Here is a 21178-nt window from a genome sequence, read left to right as displayed (position 1 = left end):
TACATTGAAAATCAATGTAAAAAGAGTTTATTTCAGGTTTAATTTTATCTTTTGGAGAATTTCTATTGGTCTGTTCAGAGTTAAGAGTAGTTGAGAGAATCCTGAGAGAGCACAATTGGTCTTGCTCTCTCTGGGTGTGTACAGCAGATGGCGCTCTTTCCCCTCATCACTTCTAGGGTGATGTGGATCAGCACAAGGCTGCGTCTGTGAGCTGATGTATCTGAACCGAGTCGTTGCACTTTCCTGTGATGCTACTTGGTAATACAGCATCAGCAGCAGTTCAAAAAGAGGCGGAGTCTGAGTTCAAATGTATCGGAGGAGGCGTATGCTGGTCTTCACCCTCCTTGTGTTGAGGCATCACTAGTAATGGGGGATTTACAGATAAGTAGCAACTAGTTACTCCTAGTTAAATTGGGAGAAAATGGGAAATGTTTAAAATAAACTTACATATATAAAAAAGTAACTATAATATATAATATATAGTATATATAAAGAGATGAATCTTGTTTAATCTATAAACATTATATAAACATAACAGTGATGCAAAAATATGGTCTAAAAGCTCAAGAACCTCTGAGCTGGATTACTTTCTAATTTAATGACAGTTAATGACAGAATTCCTTTCCCTGTTTTCCTGTGTTCTGCAAGCTCAGCTCTCACACAGTCCTGTGGCTCTAGGGAGCCATTCTGTCTGTTTTTAGCTTTAAGCTAGCTCTAACGTCTTTTTGGATTAATATTGGTGTCCAGTAAAGTGGCTTTGCTGCTTATAAAAAAAAAGGTCCTAGAAGGAAACATTGCAATATGGCCTTAAATAAACGAGTCATTAAAGTATAAGTGGAAATAATTGTAGAAATCAAGAGTAAAATTGTGTTAAAACGATAAACATTATATAAGCATAACAAAAATACAGCCTAAAGCTCAAAAACATCCACAAAATGGAAGGTTTCATAAAAGTCAGGAAATTGTACACGCAACCCAGGCAGCGCTGCATTTAGAGTGTTCTCAATGAGGGCAACCTGGAGATTGCTTTGAGCATGTTGCGTTGCTGTGCTGTACATGATGTGGTAAGCATGCAGCATGCTCAGTGGGAGCAGCTTTATTCAGCTCTGAGGTTTAGAGCATGCTCTGTTCTCTCAATGCAGATACTGAGCATGCTCAGGGGTCCAGCTCCAGAAACATCATTACTTCAACCGAGCGGCGGGACCGCTGTGAAACGGCGAGTGTAGAAGACTGTCAGCGCAATCTCTCACAATCACCTGAACAGAGATTAGATGCTGTGCATGACTGAACACAGTCAAAGCCTAAATAACCTGATTCTATAGAGACGTTTCCCACGCTACAGCCATTTTTACACTGCAGGACCAAACGGTTACTGAGGCCGTGCCAATGTTACCAACACTGCGTTAGCAAAGTCACCATCTGGGCTTATCCAGCGACACTAACGCCACATTAGAAGAACACATTGTTCACTTACACTTTTGGCAATACATCTTTACAGGCACTCGCCAGGCCGTGTGATGTGTTTTGTGCATTTGCACATATATGTTAGCAATAGGTAAAAATAACTTAAATACATAATATAGCTGAATGTATTCATATTATGTATATCTTTTTAATGGGACAACACTAACAAAAAGACCTTTGAAACAATAAAAAGTAGTCTATGTTCATATTGAGGTTCATGTGTCCCTCAATGAAATGTAACTCCCCAACACGTGCTGCACTCATGCAACCCCAGACCATGGCACTCCCACCACCATGCTTGACTGTAGGAATGACACACTTATCTTTGTACTCCTCACATGATTGCTGCCACACATGCTTGAGCCCATCTGAACCAAACAAATTAATCTGGGTCTCATCAGACTATAGAACATGGTTCCAGTAATCAATGTCCTTTGTTGACATGTCTTCAGCAAACTGTTTGCGGACTTTCTTGTGTACAGACTTTAGAAGAGGCTCCTTCTGGGGTGACAGCCATGCAGACCAATCTGATGTGCGGCATACGGTCTAAGCACTGACAGGCTGACCCCCCACCTCTTCAATCTCTGCAGCAATGCTGGCAGCACTCCTGCGCCGATCTTTCAAAGACAGCATTTAGATGTGACGCTGAGTTTCACGTGCACTCAACTTCTTTGGACGACCAACGCTAGGTCTGTTCTGAGTGGACCCTGCTTTTTTAAAATGCTGGATGATCTTGGCCACTGTGGTTTTAGACATGAATGGCTGTATATTGAGTTATTTTGAGGGATTGAATACATTTACACTGTTATATAAGCTGCACACAGACTACTTTTCATTTTGTCAAAGTGTCATTTTGTCAGTGTTGTCCCATTAAAAAGATATACCTAAATATCTGCAGAAATGTGAGGGGTGTACTCACTTTTGAGATACATTGTATTTTATGATATTTAAAATTAAACCAAGCACTGGGATCACTAGCACTGGGAGAGCTAAAGCTAACATACAACATAACTGCTACTGATGCAAAGTCACTGGACAGCTCAACACGCTTGGAGAAGAACAGTATTCGCCAATCCTAACAGATGTCCGTGCACTGGAGCACTGCACTGAGTGATAGGGGAAGACCAGTGGGCAAGGCCAAATGTGCTTTCTTGGACTCCTGGTCATGGATGGCTTTGGCACTGGTTAGGACCGAACTCAGGGCCTTCTGGAAGTCATACACACTACCAGAAGCTGCAGAATACCAAAAAAAGTCAAGGATTGAATTTTTATGACTTCTTGAGTCACACAGTCAGACCCTGAGGCCGTGCAACTCTGAACAAACTGCAGGACAAACTCCAGTCATAACTGATACAGCTACAGTGCTGACACTGACCCTCTGAGACAACACCACCACCGAGTGAACAAATCTCCCAGTTCAGAGAGGAACACTGAACACACATTACTGACCCAGTGTGGTCCTAATGAACCTGGATTTACCACACACTCACAAGCCAGGGGTCTATATTCACTGCAGAGTAAATAAAGAAGCATTTCTGTACATTTCCAAATCACTATACACCAGGGGTGTCTAAACTTTTTTTGTTTGGGGCCAGAAGGAGAAATATATTTGAAGTCACGGGCCACAGACTAATAAAACAAATAATGAAATATACCACTTTAAATAATACTTTTTTTCCTGATTATTTCATTTACACACCATTTTACTTGATTCACTATCTTTATGTTTGACAGTGTTGTGTAAACTAAGATTTTTCAAATTGATGTTTAATTTCATGATGTCTCTTAATATTAAACTCCTTAATTACGGCAACTTTTAGAATTTTTGGCCCGTTTTTCTGCGCTAGAAATGTGCACTCTCTCCGCTTTTAGACTCTTTGGCCCGTTTTTCTGCGCTAGAAAATGCGCACTCTCTCCGCTTTTAGACTCTTTGGCCCGTTTTTCTGTGCTAGAAATGCGCACTCTCTCCGCTTTTAGACTCTTTGGCCCGTTTTTCTGCGCTAGAAAATGCGCACCCTCTCCGCTTTTAGACTCTTTTGCCCATACCAAGACATATCAAGCCATCCTGTCTGTTGATGGACTTAAGCTAACTCTGACTTTGGATCCATTTATTGTCTTGAAATCCACCTAATATGACCTAAAATTAGTGATTGGTGAAAGTATTCCATTTACTATTTTTTGCCAATTTTACATAATTATTTCCGATTACCAAATATACGGTGGATCCTTATTTAAAAGGCAGTGGATATAGGTTCTATGGTGTAGTAAGTCTCCCTTTCTCTCTTATTTTTTACTTTAAAAAATTATATTAAACTGTATTCCTCCTTTTGTACGTTTTCTTTCTGGTTGTCATCTATCTACATCAATGGATCTGCTGTTCCACTGGAAGTTCTAACACAAACTAAGCGTCTCGTCTTTTAGAAAATAAGGTGGACAGCAGTGAGAGATGATTTAGATTTACCTTAAAATGTCAAGAACAGACCTTAGAAGAAAAGACGTAAAAAAAATGTCCTTGGAAGAAGCTCTGTAATCTCTCAAAAGCCTGGTTTTGAATTTCCTGACAGAATCACAAAGCTGGCTACTTTTAAAATAAGCCGAATCCATGACATGACATTTTTCTCCAAAAGTCAGAAAAATACAGAATGAAAATGCTGAAGACTGTCAGAGACGCGTTCATTTCAATCCTATATCTGTTATCTGGATATCTCAGAGTGAACCCTCTGAGTGTGCTCTGAGCTACCACTCATAAAGCCTTCGCTGGGACTCAGCTCCTGTCCATCACACACACACTCACACCACACAGCTGAATTACAGCAAGACCTGCTGCCTTAAATACATGTACTGGATATGAGCAGGAATAGTATGCATAGTACTATGCAACTACTGATAAAGAGTGTCAATATAATAAAATCGTCTTAAATAAAAAATATATAATATACTCTGTTATAATATGTTACATTACATTGCATGTAGCAGACGCTTTTATAAAAGGACATAGGCTAAAACCAGGCTAAAGCATTTTTAAACAGGGCCTAAAGGGCACAAAAAGGACCAGCATTAGCATTACCTGCTAACCACGTTAAGCGCTAGCTCTTTTGTTGTTCAGATGTGAGTATTACCGGCCTATAGCCTGCTGGTAACACTGGCTAGCACTGCTGGAGCAGCATTAGCATTACCCGCTAAGCGCTAATTAGCTCTGTGGGACAAACCGCTAGCTAATATTACTCCCTGGCTTCCTAGAACACTCAGGGTTCCTAAGTGTTGTGCTGTCTAGTTAGCATTAGTGGAAATCTGGAAATATATGCTTACTGAAGATAAACAGAAGCGCTATACTCACCTAAATAAACAGTTTTCAGGAGAGAAATCGTTATTGTAGATTAACAGCCAGCACTAATTTGACTAGTGGGCCTTATAATTTGGTGAAGGTATGAAAATATACTGTTGGCAGCAGGGTGTAAGATAGCAAAGAGCATCTGCCTCTTACAACATAATGCATATAATATCTACAATGTGCACAAAAATAATACAATATATGTTTATTTAAGCATATTGCATTAACATTTACAGCATTTAGCTGACTTTCTTATCCAGAGCAACTTACAATGTTATTTCTATTACAGGTTTGGCCCAATGTATTGTTAGGAGTCTTGCCCAAGGACTCTTATTGATGTAGGACTGCATTTGGTCACCCAGACCTGGAACTGAACCCCAGTCTTCCACATGTTAGCTCACTGGCAGGTGGTGGTGTTATCCACTGCACTGCACCAAACATTTGGGTTATTCTTTGGCTAATTAGCTTTAATATGTATGTTATAATATTGCCAACATTTTTGAATATCATGAACCATATTATACCCTGAAAAATACTGACATATCACCCACCCCTAATTATCACATCAGAATAATACTTTTTTTGTTGCTTTTTTTTAGCAAAAGAAAAATTCACACTGTTCTCATTTTTTCCCATTATATATCTACTAGAGACAGATTATATCTGTCCAGTATCATTTATTTTACTTTAATCCTGGATATATGGAGATATTTGGAGTGCATTATTATTAGTATCATGACATTCTGGATCATTGACTTCTGTTACAAATCTAATAAAATGATTGTATTTTTTTTGTATATATAATATATCAGTTAGGGGTGTGCCATATGATAAAATAAAGTTTTAAAATATATATTTTTTTATTTGTTTTTTTTTATGTTTTGTCATATCGCCAAAAGTATCATTATCACAAAATACCATGAAATATCATGATATTATTTTAGGACTATATCGCCGACCCCTTATTAATACTACAACTACATCTACTAAATCAGTCTTCTCAATCTTTACATTCTACACTCTTAAGCAGACTGGACTCCATATGCACACTATTTAAAAAAAATGCATTTTCTTTTAACCCACTTTAACACTTAAATCCATGTGAAATGCTCTTTCTCTCTGCTGTTCTTCAGATTATTTAGATTATCATGTCATTAACTCCACACGCAGCCTCTCAGCAGGAAACAGCAGGCATATTTTTGAGTCAATAAAACAATAGAATAGTAAAAACAAACAGATGAAGAAAAAAAATAATGCATGGCTGACAGATTCTCAAACAGCAGCTCCCGAGGCTCTGCAACCTGAGCGTCAGTTGAAAGGAGAAACAGAAATTAGGCCACGCCAATGACTTAATAAACAACACAGCATCCTCATAACGGATGCGGCGGTACATTCGTTTCATTGTTGTTCGGCGAGTTCTTCCCAGAAGATCTTCAAAAAGGAGCTATCCCTGCAGGATCTGAGTCTTCTGACTTCATGTGTGTGCAGCAGTATGTAAATAATTGCTTATATACATGCATGCTGCGTGTGAGCTTTTGTCGGAGTAATGCGCCGCTCTGATTGATTCCCGCGCGCAGCGGCAGGTTTTGGCCCATGGCTGAATAATTGGGTGTGTTTCCTCCTGCTGCTCTGCGTGAGGGAGAAAGCGTCTCTGAGCCGTGTACACTGCTGATCATCTCTAAAGAGCAGCTCACGGCTCTTCCTCCGTAAAATGCAGCATTTACTAAAAACACTATCTGTTCTTGCCCTAACTAACCTAACCTGATATTGTGAAGAAGTGGCTGAGGTGGGCTGGATGTGGAGTAGCCAGGATTAGGGGGTGGGATAAAATACTGATATTGTGATATATCGTACAAAACTACGTAAAATGAAGACATGTACATGGACTCGCAGATCGCAGATGGCAGATGGTGTACATGTGTGTAGAAGTGTCTGAAGCATTGTCCACTCGCTGTGTGCATTCAGTGACTTAGATTGTGTCTGCTGCTTAATTAAATATCTAGTTTTAGTATGTAACAGCATACGTAATCTACAATTCTGTTTTTCCTCTTTTATATTATAATTAGATGGATGATATGAAGGGTTTTTGTGACCTGCTGAGCAGATCATTACAGGACTTCTATCAGCTATCTCCTAAAAAAAAAGTTTCATCATATATCCAGAAGCAAGATACCCATATGAGAAAGGCTATTACTTTAAAAGAAAGGCTTTTTATGGGTATATTTGCATAAAATGTTGGGAAAACAGGTCAAGATATTAAGAAATCAGACCAAAAATTCTGTCGTGTCAGAAATCCCTCCTCACATTTGATTTACTATTCGCAGTTGTTTGGGCAGTTAATCGGACATCGTTTCCCCTCTCAAACTACACAACACGCGACGCACAACGAAGCTGAAATTCAGCCCGATCATAAAATTCAGTCACATCCGACCAGATCAGGCTTAAACTTAGGCTAAAATCGCACAGTTTCCACCTGGCTTAACCGTTTAAAGTATTCAAGTATTAGGTCTAGCCATGATAGGCAGGCAGTAAAGATGGCCGTGTCCCAAAAGTCATGATTCGTTTGTGATTTGGGATGGGTCTGTAAACACTCAGGTTAAGTTCACATTACCTTTACCATTATCAAGTGACTCAAATCAGATTTTTTGCTCAATGTGGCTCAGATCAGGTTTTTTCATGGCTGTGTGAACGTGCCAAATACGATTTTTTAAAATCAGATTTGAGTCACTTTTATATGTGGTCCTAAATTAGATAACTATCTGATCCATGGACATGCGACATTAATGTGAACGCTCAAATCAGATCATCCATGATTGATATTAGTAGAATTAGTAGAATGCATGGTGTACTTTTCCCGTCGTTATGATAGCAAAGGCACACTGACATGCCCTCAATCAAGCTGAACGGTGCATGGTTGATCGCTCGCCTATAGATTGTTAATATATATATATATATATATATATATATATATATATATATATATATATATATATATATATATATATATATATATGTATATAGTTCTCATTTCCCATTATGTATCTACTAGAGACAGATTATATCTGTCCAGTATCATTTATTTTACTTTAATCCTGGATATATGGAGATATATGGAGTGCATTTTTATTAGTATCATGACATTCTGGATCATTGACTTCTGATACAAATCTGAGAAAAATCTTGTATTTTTAAATATCTTAGTTAGGGGTGTGCCATATCATATCATATGCAAAAATATATATATATATATTTTCTTTTTTTCCCCATGGTGTACTTTTCCTGTTGTTACGATAGCAAAGAGACACTGACATGCCCTCAATCAAGCTGGACAGTGCATGGTTGATGTCTCGCCTATAGATTGCTAAAATATATATATTTAGGTATTTACTGTACCTTCCGTAATGGATTACAATGAATTGCATTCATATTTGGTTCATTTGGTTGCATCAACAGCTTTAAGTCTGCAATTAAATTTTTATTTTATGTTTTTAAAAAATATGCGTACTGTACACACTGGTCATAACTGCAGCTCCTAAGAAATACAAAAGGTCTGACGGCAGATCCGCGTCACAAGTGGTGCAGCAGCACTCTACAGTTCTCTACAGGGACGCCATACGGTGTAGCACCTCGGAATTGATTGTTTTTTGCACCAAATGAGGAATGAAGCTGACACTTCATATGTGTGCAACAAAGCTTGGCGTCTCTAGGGGCCGGCGAACAAGATGGAGTCTTTCTTTCAGGAAACATTAGGCCGGCTGTCGCACTGAGATATTATTAAGACTCTCAAAGGGCTTTTTGTTCCCTGTCCTCTGGATTAACATTCATTTCTGTGTAGCACTTTCCGCAGGTCTCGGGCTCGAGCTCAGACAGCGTGTAGTACAGCCCTGCTGCCGCTGCTGCCGCTGAAAGAGTTATCTCCTGAACCGGGCAGGGCTCTGTCCAAGATCAGAGAGCAATGGCACCTTCAGAACGCAGCTCACAGCCACGGCTCAGAGTGCAGAGACACTGCGCAGGAGAAGCTGTCACTGCTGCAGCTCAACACAGCACTTCTACGTGCTCGGCCTCAACCCAGTGTCTCTGCTGTAAAAAAAACCCAAAACAAATCAAGCAATGCCTCTGTAAAACAGAGCCCTGCATGATAAAACCTCAATAAAGCTCAATACAATCTCAATATAAACATCTACACGCACAATTCTATTAGAATATACACAAACCACACAAAAATGATGTACAGTAGCAGTTAAAAGTGTGGACAGACCCCCTAATTCAATTTATTATTTATACCTTTTCCTGCATTGTGAATTAATACTGAACTTAACTTAAAAGTGTTAAACAAAACAAAATACTATTTCTAAGCCTGGCAACTCTTGCTCTTCCTTTACTGGGGCAGTCCTGATTAGTGCCACTTTCATCCTAACGTTTTCGATAGTCTTTGCCGTGACAGTACTTGAGGATACTCTCAAAGTCTTTAAGTATTTTTTCTTTACATAAATAGGCCTATTCACTGTTTACCTGTAACTCTACCTCTTCACTACTTTACAACTGATGCTCTCAAACACATTAGGAGGCAAGAAATTCAAGTAATTAACTCTTGATGAGTTCAGCACAGCTGTTAACTGAAAGCCTGAATTCCAGGTGACTCTACCTCATAAAGCTGACTAAGAAAATCCAGCCAAGATGTGCAAAACTGCCTAATCTAAGCAAAATGTGCTACTTTGAAGAATTGAAAATATAAAACATAATACGTTTTTTTAACACTTTTTTGTTTAATAAATAATTCATGTTTTTCTGAGAGAAAATACAAAAACACTAAACCAATACATCAGGATCAGGAGATTGCCGGTTCAAATCCCATCCATTTGTGCAGCTTGCCCTCAGCTACCGGAGCCCTGAGAGAGCACAATTGGTCTTGTTCTCTCTGGGTGGGTACAGTAGATGGCGCTCTTTCTACTCATCACTCTTAGGGTGATGTTAATCAGCACAAGGCTGCGTCTGTGAGCTGATGTATCAATAGCAAGAGTTAGCGCTGTGATGATACTCAGCAATGCAGCATCAGCAGCAGTTGGAAAAATGTGGGTAAATTAGGGTAAATTTGATGAAAATATATTTAGGCTATTTAATTTATGCAATAGTAAAATAATGGCAAAATTAATAATTAGTGTTCAGTATTCGGCTAAATGTTTCACTTCAATCCATACTTAGTATTAATACCTTATACATAAAGATAAACGATGCACAACACTCAAATGATACAGTTTATACTACACTGACCTGACTGTTAAACATCAAAGTAAGCCATGAGAGCATTCACCAGCCTTTAATAAGAGTAAGATTAGTGCTGATTTAAGTGCCCTTGAAAGAGTCGGGTCTTCAGTCAGTGTTTAAAGACAGCAGGCGACTCTCCCAGGGGAATCTGATCCACCACCTCGGCTCCAGCACTGAGCAAAGTCTACACACGTGTCCTCCATACATCTGAAAGACTACAGGTCAGTCTGAGCCGTGCTTGAAGCTCACAGGGCTCCTGGTGGGGATAGGGTACTTAAACATTCCAGTCAGACAGGAAGTGGCTGGTCTATTTTTAGCTTTAACAACAGCTTGTAAACAAAATGTAATAAAAGTGAATGAAACAAAATAATGAGCTGTGTGGAAGTAAATGAATGTAGGTGCATCTAACCTGGCTTTGAAGGTACTGTACTATAAATTAGTGCTGGGTAATATGATCTAAAAATCAATTAAACGATTATTTAAGGAAGTATTTAATTATTTGAATATCAGGGGAGAGTAGACGAATGAACACAATGGGGAAAATATGTACAGAAGCTCCAAGCATGTTTGTCAGCCAAATTTTCTTCTTCGTTGGTGATCTATCTATCTATGTTTTAATAAATGGGATGTAGTTTTGTTAATTCCTCTGGGGAACATGTAGTCACCCTCCTGGTGTTGGGTTGGAGGGTGGACATGGGTCTCCAATTATTTTGATTGCACAATATTATCAGTTACAGGTTATGAATATGATATGGAATAATACAGTTAGATATCCTGAAATGTGGAAGACTTTTTTTGGTAAGTGGCTTCACTCACTTTTCCAAGTATAAGAAGTAGTTTGGTATAAGTGTTAACTGTGGACCCCTACCTCACTCTGCTTTTCTCTACCTCACTCTACTGTGCTTTACCTCAGTCTGCCTGACTCTCTGCCTTTAATCTCACTCTACCTGTCTCTGCCTCACTCCACCTTCCTCTATCTCACTCTTTCTTACTCTACCTCACTCTACCTTCCGCTATCTTATACTCTACCTTACTCTACCTCACTCTACCTTCCTCTGTCTCACTCTCCTTACTCTACCTCACTCCACCTTCCTCTATCTTAACCTACCTTACTCTACCTCACTCCACCTTCCTCTATCTCATACTCTACTTTACTCTACCTCACTCCACCTTCCTCTATCTCATACTCTACCTTCCTCTACCTCACTCCACCTTCCTCTATCTCATACTCTACCTTACTCTACCTCACTCTACCTTCCTCTGTCTCACTCTACCTTACTCTACCTCACTCCACCTTCCTCTATCTCATACTCTACTTTACTCTACCTCACTCCACCTTCCTCTATCTCATACTCTCCCTTACTCTACCTCACTCTACCTTCCTCTATCTCATACTCTACCTTACTCTACCTCACTCTACATCCCTCTATCTCATACTCTACCTTCCTCTACCTCACTCTACCTTCCTCTATCTCATACTCTACCTTACTCTACCTCACTCTACCTTCCTCTGTCTCACTCTCCTTACTCTACCTCACTCCACCTTCCTCTATCTCACTCTACCTTACTCTACCTCACTCCACCTTCCTCTATCTCATACTCTACCTTACTCTACCTCACTCTACCTTCCTCTGTCTCACTCTACCTTACTCTACCTCACTCCACCTTCCTCTCTCATACTCTACCTTACTCTGCCTCATTCCACCTTTCTCTATCTCACTCTACCTTACTCTACCTCACTATTTTTAATTGTCACTGCAGCTCTTTTCTTGTGTTTACTGTAAAAACTCAAATCGCAATAACAATAAAAATATGATTTTTTGATTCATTTCACAGCTGAACAATTCTCTCAATTCATTCTTGCTGGCTTATACACACAACACTGTACTCAGAAGAAGGTAACGCACTTTCTCCAAAGTAATAACATTACTAGTATTAGGCTGTGCCCAGTAGGATTGTGTGCGGTGGCTGTGTGGACAAAGAGAGCTTTAGTGAGTCAGAGCCTCTATAAATCTCTATCAGGGCCAGACAGTGCGCCTGTGACCTCATTATGGACTGTAACGAGCGTTATCGACACCGCTTGGGCCCGGAATTTATCTCTCAGTACTGCCGGCATGTTCCCACAAAACACCCCCTAACACCGGGGCTTTACGCAGGGCAGGGAGTGTAAGTACAAGGCAGCCTTTAGCTGGAGCTCTGTTGAGTTAATGCAACTCCCCTCCACTAAACCACCTCACTCACCCCCCCCACAGTCCCCCCACAGTCCCCCCAACCTGAACACAGCCCAGAGGGGAGCGGAGCAGAGCAGCCGTCCCTGCTTCAGCTCATTTTGTCTGGTCCTAATGACAAAAACCTGATTTAACAAAACCATACCGAATGGCCTTTTCTCCATCTAAATTGAGCGAGCAGGTCTAAAAATAAACCTTGATTATGTGCAGCCTGGAGAGATTCCTGCTAGTCAGGGATGAGAGCGAGGGCAAATTTGCACACCACATCTCCATCAGTCTCAGGGCTCAGGGTTTCGCTTATTACAAAATGGCACAGTGAGAAAAAAGAGAGAGAAAAAGGGCTATTTAAGTTTATTACACATTTTTTTCTGTTTTTTTGTTCCCTCCTTTGCAGAAACAGACCCACGCACATGATGTATATTGAGCAGGACATATGACAAATGGAAATTCATACATAAAACCCAGTGTGTGGTCGCCCGCGGCACAAGGGCCCACAAGTATGACCTTGTCGTCTTATTAACATGCTGCTTCCTCTCCAGACCTGAATAAATGACCAAATCTCCATGGAAACACAATACACCGTTCATCCCCTCAACTGCGGCGACAGAGAGTTTTGTACCTGTAATTGTGCACACTCGCACGAGCGCAAATAGGCACCATGCAGGGTGTTAAGATAAGCCATCACCTGCATTATGCTCCCTCGTCATCAAAAAAAAAAAAAAATAGAAATAAAAAATAGCTGCAAAAATAGCTGCAGCCAGCAGGAGGAAGTGTCGGATTGCTGTGCTATTCTGAAGGGGGATAAAAGTTTCCAGAAGCAGGCTAAGTCACTATGCCACTATGATCAGGAGATCGATGGTTCCAATCCTGTTCATGCAGCTTGCCATCAGCTACCAGAGCCCTGAGAGAGCACAATTGGCCTTGAAATATCTACCCACCAAGTTTCATTCCTGTCAGTTGATTCATTCTAGTATATATAATATATCAATATTTTATCACAGTATGATACATTTTTTAATTGCTGTACATTTCATTATAGAGAGTGTAAAACATTATGTTTGACTGATAATGTGTAGCAATATATATATATATATATATATATATATATATATATATATATATATATATATATATATATATATTTAGTGTACTTTTCATGAATGATCATTTAAATAAGAGAATCTTATTATGATAAATACTGTGTATCATGAAAATGTCTTTAAATATTGTGATAAAATATTTTTACCATGTCACCCAGCTCTGTCATTGTGTACACTTTTATGTACACCAAGGGTGGTGGCTTTTATACTGTAAAACAGGGTTACAATACAGAAGAATTAAAACACTTAATTTTAAGTGAAGAAAAGTTTCAAAGTGAATTTCACTGTTGAAATATTGTTCCTATTTGTTAGGTGGCTGCTGAGGTACAGAAGGTATCCCAGGTGGTCGTAATAAAATTGACAGGTTGTTAATATACTGTAGTTTTCTATGTGGTTGATGTGGTGTTATTAAGTGTCTGCTTAATGATTAACACACGTTAGTGTTAGCTTGTGCTAAATGGCAAAACACGAACAAGCTAATTCATGCTCAACTGTGATAGAAGCACAAAACTCATTATTTTAATGTCCTTATATCTCTCCTCTGCTGACTTGCCATTGAAAGTAGGTACAGATCCCTCCCTCAGACGAAGTCTGCGGTCTAATCCTGCTGTGTACTGTCTGAGGTTCTTAATCAAAATTATTTTAGTCGAGACCCAAGTGGAAATACAAAAGCACACAAAAAGTGAGTTTTGCATAACAAATTAGGTGGCTTTTTATACTTTTTATATTAGAATTGTTTTGATATCAATTATTTTCATATCATCCAGCCCTAGTGTAACTATTTGTTTTCACTACAGTACAGAAAACGAGCCCATCCTGTACAACCTTAAGGGCCTTAACACATCGAGGAAGCTAACGCTACTGCTGAGCTGGGGATAGAAGTAATTGAAGAAAACAAAACTGCTTTTCATTTCAGAACCATTTCCCAGTTTCCAGCAAGCGCAGATGAAAAAAACGTTGGGTAAGTCTTTTTCCGTAGGCATGATTTCGCTGTTTCATGTCTCAGGTAATTTCGCAATAAACTTGAAGTCAGGAGAAGATAAAATGAGGGTCTGAAAATATACCTCACATAGCAGATCACAGGCCAGGCTCTGCTTCTCAGGTTAGAGCCCGCTAGTCTCGGATGCTCCCAGTGGAGCAGTACAGCACTGAAATGGTGCCAACAACATCGCTGTTCAAAAGCAGAGACCCATTCCGGATGAATGCAACGTTTCATAAAGAGCACTTAACCTTTCAGAGCCGTCTTTATGAGAGATTGTTTCTTTTGTATAGACGGCGAGAGCTTTTGTCAATGGTTTTGTCGATGCTTAGAGAACCAGGCATTGCTGTTGATGATGTAATGCAATGCAATTACGTAACTACAGTATATACAACACACTGGATATCATCATATCGCATGTAGTCTAGAGACTCTTTGAGGTTTTACTGGCTGTATGATGTATGAACTATATTTCACTGAGTTCTGATTCTGTAATGCACATGTGGACAAAACGTTCATTAAAGAAAGAAAAACAACAATGGTTAAAAAAATATATAATAATAATAATAATAAAAATAATAAACTGCATATGGCTAATTACTAAACTAATGAAAACCAGCTTTGGAATTGTAGTTCAACAGAATCATTATAAAAACTGAGCATTAGGCTGAGTGAAGTAGAGTGAGGCAGAGTGATTTACAGCTGAGGTAGGTAGAATGAGGTAGAGCAAGGTAGAGTGAGGTAGAGGTCCTCAGTGAACGCTCACACCAAACTACTTCCTTGTAGTTCCTGGCAGTTTAACTGAGAAGCTGAGCTGAGAAACTAATTTATTATCTTATTTTACTGTATTTTACATCGAAATCAGGATATCCAACGGTATTATCAAACATCACATTTTTGTCTATATCTTATATTTAATTACTGTGAAACTAAAATTTATAAAAGTAATATAAAAAGTAAAGTAAACAACTGAAAGTGAGCAACTGTTGACTGCTTTATTGAATTTTAGCCCATTTGGGCTCCAAGTGGTCCAGCGGTCTAAAGCGCCGCCACTATGATCAAGAGATAGCTGGTTCGAATCCCAGTCATACAGCTTGCCATCAGCTGCCAGAGCCCTGAGAGAGCACAATTGTCCTTGCTCTCTCTGGGTGGGTACAGTAGATGGTGCTCTTTCCCCTATCACTCCAAAGGGTGATGTTGATCAGCACAAGACTGCGTCTGTGAGTTGATGTATCATAACCAAGTCGCTGCACTTTCCTTCGAGCGTTAGCGCTGTGATGCTACTCTGAATAGAGGTGGAGTCTGACTTCGCATGTATCGGAGAATGTTATGGCATCACCAGTCCAGTGATTGGGGATATACAGGTGGGAAATGGGAGGAATGTACTGTAGGTTTCTGCACAGTAAAGGCGTTTTTTCACCTTGTAATATAGGAGACATCACTTATGTTGATGGTCTGCTCACATAACAAAAAAACATGACTGCCTGTGCCCTCCTCCTTTACACTGCCTGTTTAACACAGCGGGGTCATTTCTCACGAACTGAATGATGACGCTGAGTCACACGGCAAGCTGTCAGGAGAAAGTAACCCGCGGGTCAAGTGGCCGAGCACAAGCGTGCATTAAGGAGACTGTGATTGACAGCTATTACCTGAGGGCAAAGGGGAGCGCGAGCCGAAATAGAAAGAAGACTCCCTCCTCACCCCGCTGTGCCCTGCGTGTACCGTAATTGGAAAGGCAGAGTGAAAAAAGCCTTTTTACTAGAATTCTTAATGAAAGGCCTGGGCTGCTGTTTCCCCGGAGTCGTTACTGTAAGACCACTCAGATTAAGTAATGGGGTGCTTCTTAAAACCCCTGCACTTATTTACTCTCATCACCTTAGCTAAGAATTATCAGAGAAGAATGCTGTTGATTTTGGAGAACTGCTCTCAGGAGGTTTTAATGCCAGCTGCCCAGTCGCAGTGTGCAGTGCACACGTTTGATGATGAGCTGGAGAGCAGAAATGGCTCAAAGTCATAATACTCTACAGGGTTACACTGCAGACAGAAGAATTAAAGTAGCTTAATGTTGTGCTTGAAGTGAATTCCACTGTTGCGATACAGTTCCCATGGTGTTGCTAGCTCTAGCTGTGTGTAAGGTGGTTGCTGAGGTACAGTATATCCCAGGTATCCAAAGTGGTTGTTGTAAAATTGACAGGCTGTTAATATACTGTAGTTTTCTAGGTGGTTGATGTGTTGTTATTAAGTGTCTGCTTAATGGTTACTAGGACAGTGGCTAGGGTAGCTAGTTTTAAACTGTAAATCCCCCAATTCAGAGTTCTGTTACTGAGTATATGTCTAGGGTAATAGGGTAAGTGTATGGGAGTGAGCAAGAGCAAGAGAAAGAGAAAGAGTGAAAGAGCGAGAGCAAGAGAGAGAGAGAGAGCAAGAGAGAGTGAGTGAGAGAGAGAGACACCAAAAGAGAGAGAGAGTGAGAGAGCAAGAGCAAGCAAGAGAGAGCAAGAGAGAGTGAGTGAGAGAGAGAGAGAGAGAGAAACCAAAAGAGAGTGAGAGAGCAAGAGCAAGAAAGAGAGAGGGTGAGAGAGCAAGAGCAAGAGAGAGAGAGTGAGAGAGCAAGAGCAAGAGAGAGAGAGTGAGAGAGCAAGAGCAAGAGAGAGAGAGTGAGAGAGCAAGAGCAAGAGAGAGAGAGTGAGAGAGCAAGAGCAAGAGAGAGAGAGCAAGAGAGAGAGAGAGAGAGCAAGAGCAAGAGAAAGAGTGAAAGAGCGAGAGCAAGAGCAAGAGAGAGAGAGAGCAAGAGAGAGTGAGAGAGAGAGAGATAAACCAAAAGAGAGAGAGAGTGAGAGAGCAAGAGAGAGAGAGTGAGAAAGCAAGAGCGAGAGAGAGAGAGTGAGAGAGCAAGAGCAAGAGAGAGTGAGCGACAGTGAGAGCCAGACAGAGAGCTAGAGAGAGCAAAAGAGTGAGCAAGAAAGAGAGAGAGAGAGTAAGACAGAGAGTGATGAGAAAGTTAGAGCAAGAGTGTGAGAGAGAATGAGAGCGAGAGAGAGAGAGAGAGAGAGAGAGAGAGTGAGAGAGTGGTGTAATTGTCGAGAAAGAAGACAAAACAGAGAAAGTGATAAAAGGGGAAAGTGTATGGGAGTGAGAGAGAGAGTGATAGAGAGAGAGAACGTGAAAGAGAGATAAAGAGTGGTGTAATTGTCGAGAAAGAAAACAAAACACAGAAAGTGAAAAAAGGGGGGAAAGTGTATGAGAGTGAGAAAGAGAGAGAGAGAGAGTGTGAAAGAGAGAGAGAATGAGAAAGCGAGAGAGAGCAAGATAGAGAGAGAGAGCAAAAGAGAGAGAGAGGGCAAAAGGGACAGACAAGGAATATATTCTTCTTATTGGACAGATCCAGAAAAAGCAGGTTATATGAGTCGGTCATGGCCCCCTTGTGTGCTGACTGGCTGTGTGTGTGTGTGTGTGTGTGTGTGTGTGTGTGTGTGTGTGTGTGTGTGTTTGCTGTGGCTATAGCGTTGGCTCCTCTCTGCTCGCTCTATTCACACTGTAGCCGAGGCTGCCGTGTAATTGGAAAGCACCCATATCTGCACGGCCTGGCGCTCTGCCTACGGCCCATATAATTGAAAGTGTGCTATGTGTCGTAAGTCCTGCATGGCTGTGGCATACAGGCCTCTCCCAGCAGCTGTTCCACCGCCCTGTTATAATCACCCAGCACTGTGCTCCTGCAGGGTGCACAGACACCTCTGTATGCACAGCTGGACGCACATCAAATTTCACATTTACGTACATATCTCACATCATAATTCATTCACTTTTACATTAGGGAAGCACTGATTACTTGGCAACTGCAATTTTTCAGTCAAAAATGGTGTAGAAAATAATTTCAGGGGCAGTTTTTCCAGACAGGGATTAAGCCTAATTTTGGACTCCACAGCATTTGCAATAGAAATTGTCAATTGAATGGAAAATAGAGTCTACAGCTAGTAGGGGTGGGTAATATGGCCATAAAATGATATCACAATATTTTAGGCTACATGTGCAATTACAATATTCCTAGCAATATGAAGTAGGTATAGATCCCTCTCTCAGAAGAAGTCTGCAGGTCGAGGTTCTCAACCAAAATTATTTTTTTTTTCACACTTGGAGTGTTTAAAGAGGTAGTCGAGTTCCAAGTGGAAATACAAAAGCACACAACAAGAGTTTAGGATAATAGCTCTCCTTTAGAATAGGAGTATAGTCTACAGTTAGTAGGGGTGGATGATATGGCCATAAACTGATATCACAATATTTCAGGCTAGATTTGCAATAACCATATTCCTAGCAATAAGACAAAACACTGATACAAATTTTTAATATTTGATATTTGAACTTTAACTTGCCATGGACAGTAGGTACAGATCCCTCCCTCAGAAGAAGTCTGCAGGCCGAGGTTCTCAACCAAAATGTTTTTTTTTTGCACCCTTGGAGTGTTTAAAGAGACAGTCGATATATAAGTGGAAATACAAAATCACACAAAAAAAGTTTTGGATAATAATCTCCCTTTTAGAATAGTAGTATAGTCTACATCTAGCAAGGGTGGATGATATGGCCATAAAATAATATCACAATATTTTAGGCTGCATTTGCCATAACGGTATTCCGAGCAATATGGTAAAACACTGATATATATTTTAAATATTTGATATTTGAACTTTGATTTGCCATGGACAGTAGGTACAGATCCCTCCATCAGACAAAGTCTACAGGCCGAGGTTCTTAACAACCGCAAAAACTAAATCAAATGCAGTGTTCAACTCAACTTATCATGTCTGGAGTCAGTTTTGTTATTTTACTACTTCTTCCCATGCTGGCAGTTTTCCAACTAAAACTAAAAGCTGTACAGGGCTAGAATAGTTACGTTAGTTGAGGTAATGTAGAGTTAGTGTCTGTTTCTTTACCAAAAAAATCAAATAAAAAATAAAAAATTAAAAGCCATATGTGTTTCAAATTAGTGGAAAGGTTTCAAATTAAAAGTCCTCTTTAGATTTCTGTAATTTCATGAAAATTTAGAAGCAATGGGCCACCACTGCAAAACATGTGGTAGAAACGGTATATTATGCTTTGTTGGTATGTAAAAAAATGTTTTTGTGTGCAATAAATATATTAATAAATACATATTATATAATATAAATTATAGTTTGGTAATTACCTTTTCTTAAAAAAAAATATATATACAGGCTTTCTATTCACTGAAAGTATTCTGTAAGACTGTGGCAATACAGAAGCAGTTGAGGCTATGGGTCTTATGTGTATAAAAAAATAATAATAATAATGGCATTTTACAGTAATAAAAGGAGAAAAGGGATTATGCATACTTCAGTGAGATTCTGCATATCGTAAGTAGAAGAGCTGCTCTAGTCGTGGTGAAAGTGCAGAGGCTTAAATCTCTCTCTCTCTGTTTAAACTTTGTTTTAAAGAAATTGGCAAGGGAATTGTAGCTGTAAAAGGAAAAAGATTGGTCTATAAAGCTGGTGCATTATCTCCCATACCCCTTATATTACATGCTTTATGACTGAACCACACTTTTACTAGTTTAACATCAGGTAAATCAATCTTGTATGTACACTAGCTGCATATTACAACTGTATGTATCATCGCTTTAAAGATTCACTCACTTTCCAACCATGTCAGCCTCACTAAGGCACTAAGTTTACACATCAGATAAAAGGGGCTAAAATCTCATTTTCTGACCAAAAATCTGATTTGTATTTAATGCTTGCATCTGTCGAAATGGTTCACTTATCGAAAGTGGCATGCATGCACAACAGAGCAATGCTTCACATTAAGTTTCACTTTAATCTTTAAGGCTGCAGCTGAGCTTATTCACAGAGAATTTTCTCCAGCCTCACTGAAAAGCACACATTATGTATGTATATTTTTCTTTGATCATGCAGCACGTGGCAAATAAATTACATTTACATTCACATTTACAATTACTGCATTTTAGCTGACACTTTTATCCAAAGCAACTTTGAATACAAGGTTATTCCTATTACAGAGTTGAGCCAATGTAGTGTTAGGAGTCTTGCCCAAGGTCTCTTATTGGTGTAGTGCAGAACTTAGTCTCTCAGACCTGGAATTGAATAATAATAATTATTATTATTATTGGAAAAAATGCAAGTCCAAATAATTATGAGGTCTGTTAACTTGTATTTCCACAACTTAAGTCCTCACTCACTGCTGTTGTCCATTTTCCCATCTTTTTTCCTTCTGTTTGATATTAAAAAAAGCATGAATTCCGAGTCACACTGCCACAAATCTGATATGTATGAGATTTCAATACCAATAATTATTGGTATTGGCTTCAATAATTGAAGTAATCCGAATTTGAACTGAAAATATCAGATACAGTGTGTTTTTGCTGTTTACACAGCCAGAAAATGGCATATGTGTGTCACAGTTAGCATAAAAGATTTAATTTGGGGTATCTTTACTGTACCTGATGTGTGAATATAGCCTACGAGCCCTGAGAAAAGTCCATCATGCCCCCATATATAATAAATATCCAGTCCGTATTCAGTCACTATAGTCTCTATTGGTGGAAATGGTGTTTAATATTATCAGAATGTTAGAATGTAATGAAAGGTAAATGAAAGTGCTTTTAAATTGAATATTGGCTCAGGACAGGCAGAGTTTTCCTTCAGATCCGGTACAGTGCATCTCGCCCCACGGGGCCGTTTGGCCCGGTTAGACCTCTCTTGCCCAAGCCAAAAATAACATCTCATTATTACTAGTTTTTGCAGAGGGAAACAGGATAAACATGACATCACAATGGCAAAAG

General features: G+C 39.6%; 1 protein-coding gene across 7 annotated transcripts in view; it reads right to left on the bottom strand.

Annotated features, from left to right (window-relative positions):
* gria4b (glutamate receptor, ionotropic, AMPA 4b) overlaps positions 1-21178 on the bottom strand; it is a 202769-nt gene that overhangs the window by 145324 nt on the left and 36267 nt on the right. The window lies entirely within an intron of this gene.

This window comes from Astyanax mexicanus, chromosome 17 (assembly GCF_023375975.1).
Source record: "Astyanax mexicanus isolate ESR-SI-001 chromosome 17, AstMex3_surface, whole genome shotgun sequence".
NCBI classification, from domain to species: Eukaryota; Metazoa; Chordata; class Actinopteri; order Characiformes; family Acestrorhamphidae; genus Astyanax; species Astyanax mexicanus.
Note: the sequence above shows the minus strand (reverse complement) of the source record. Positions and strands in the feature narration are given on the sequence as shown.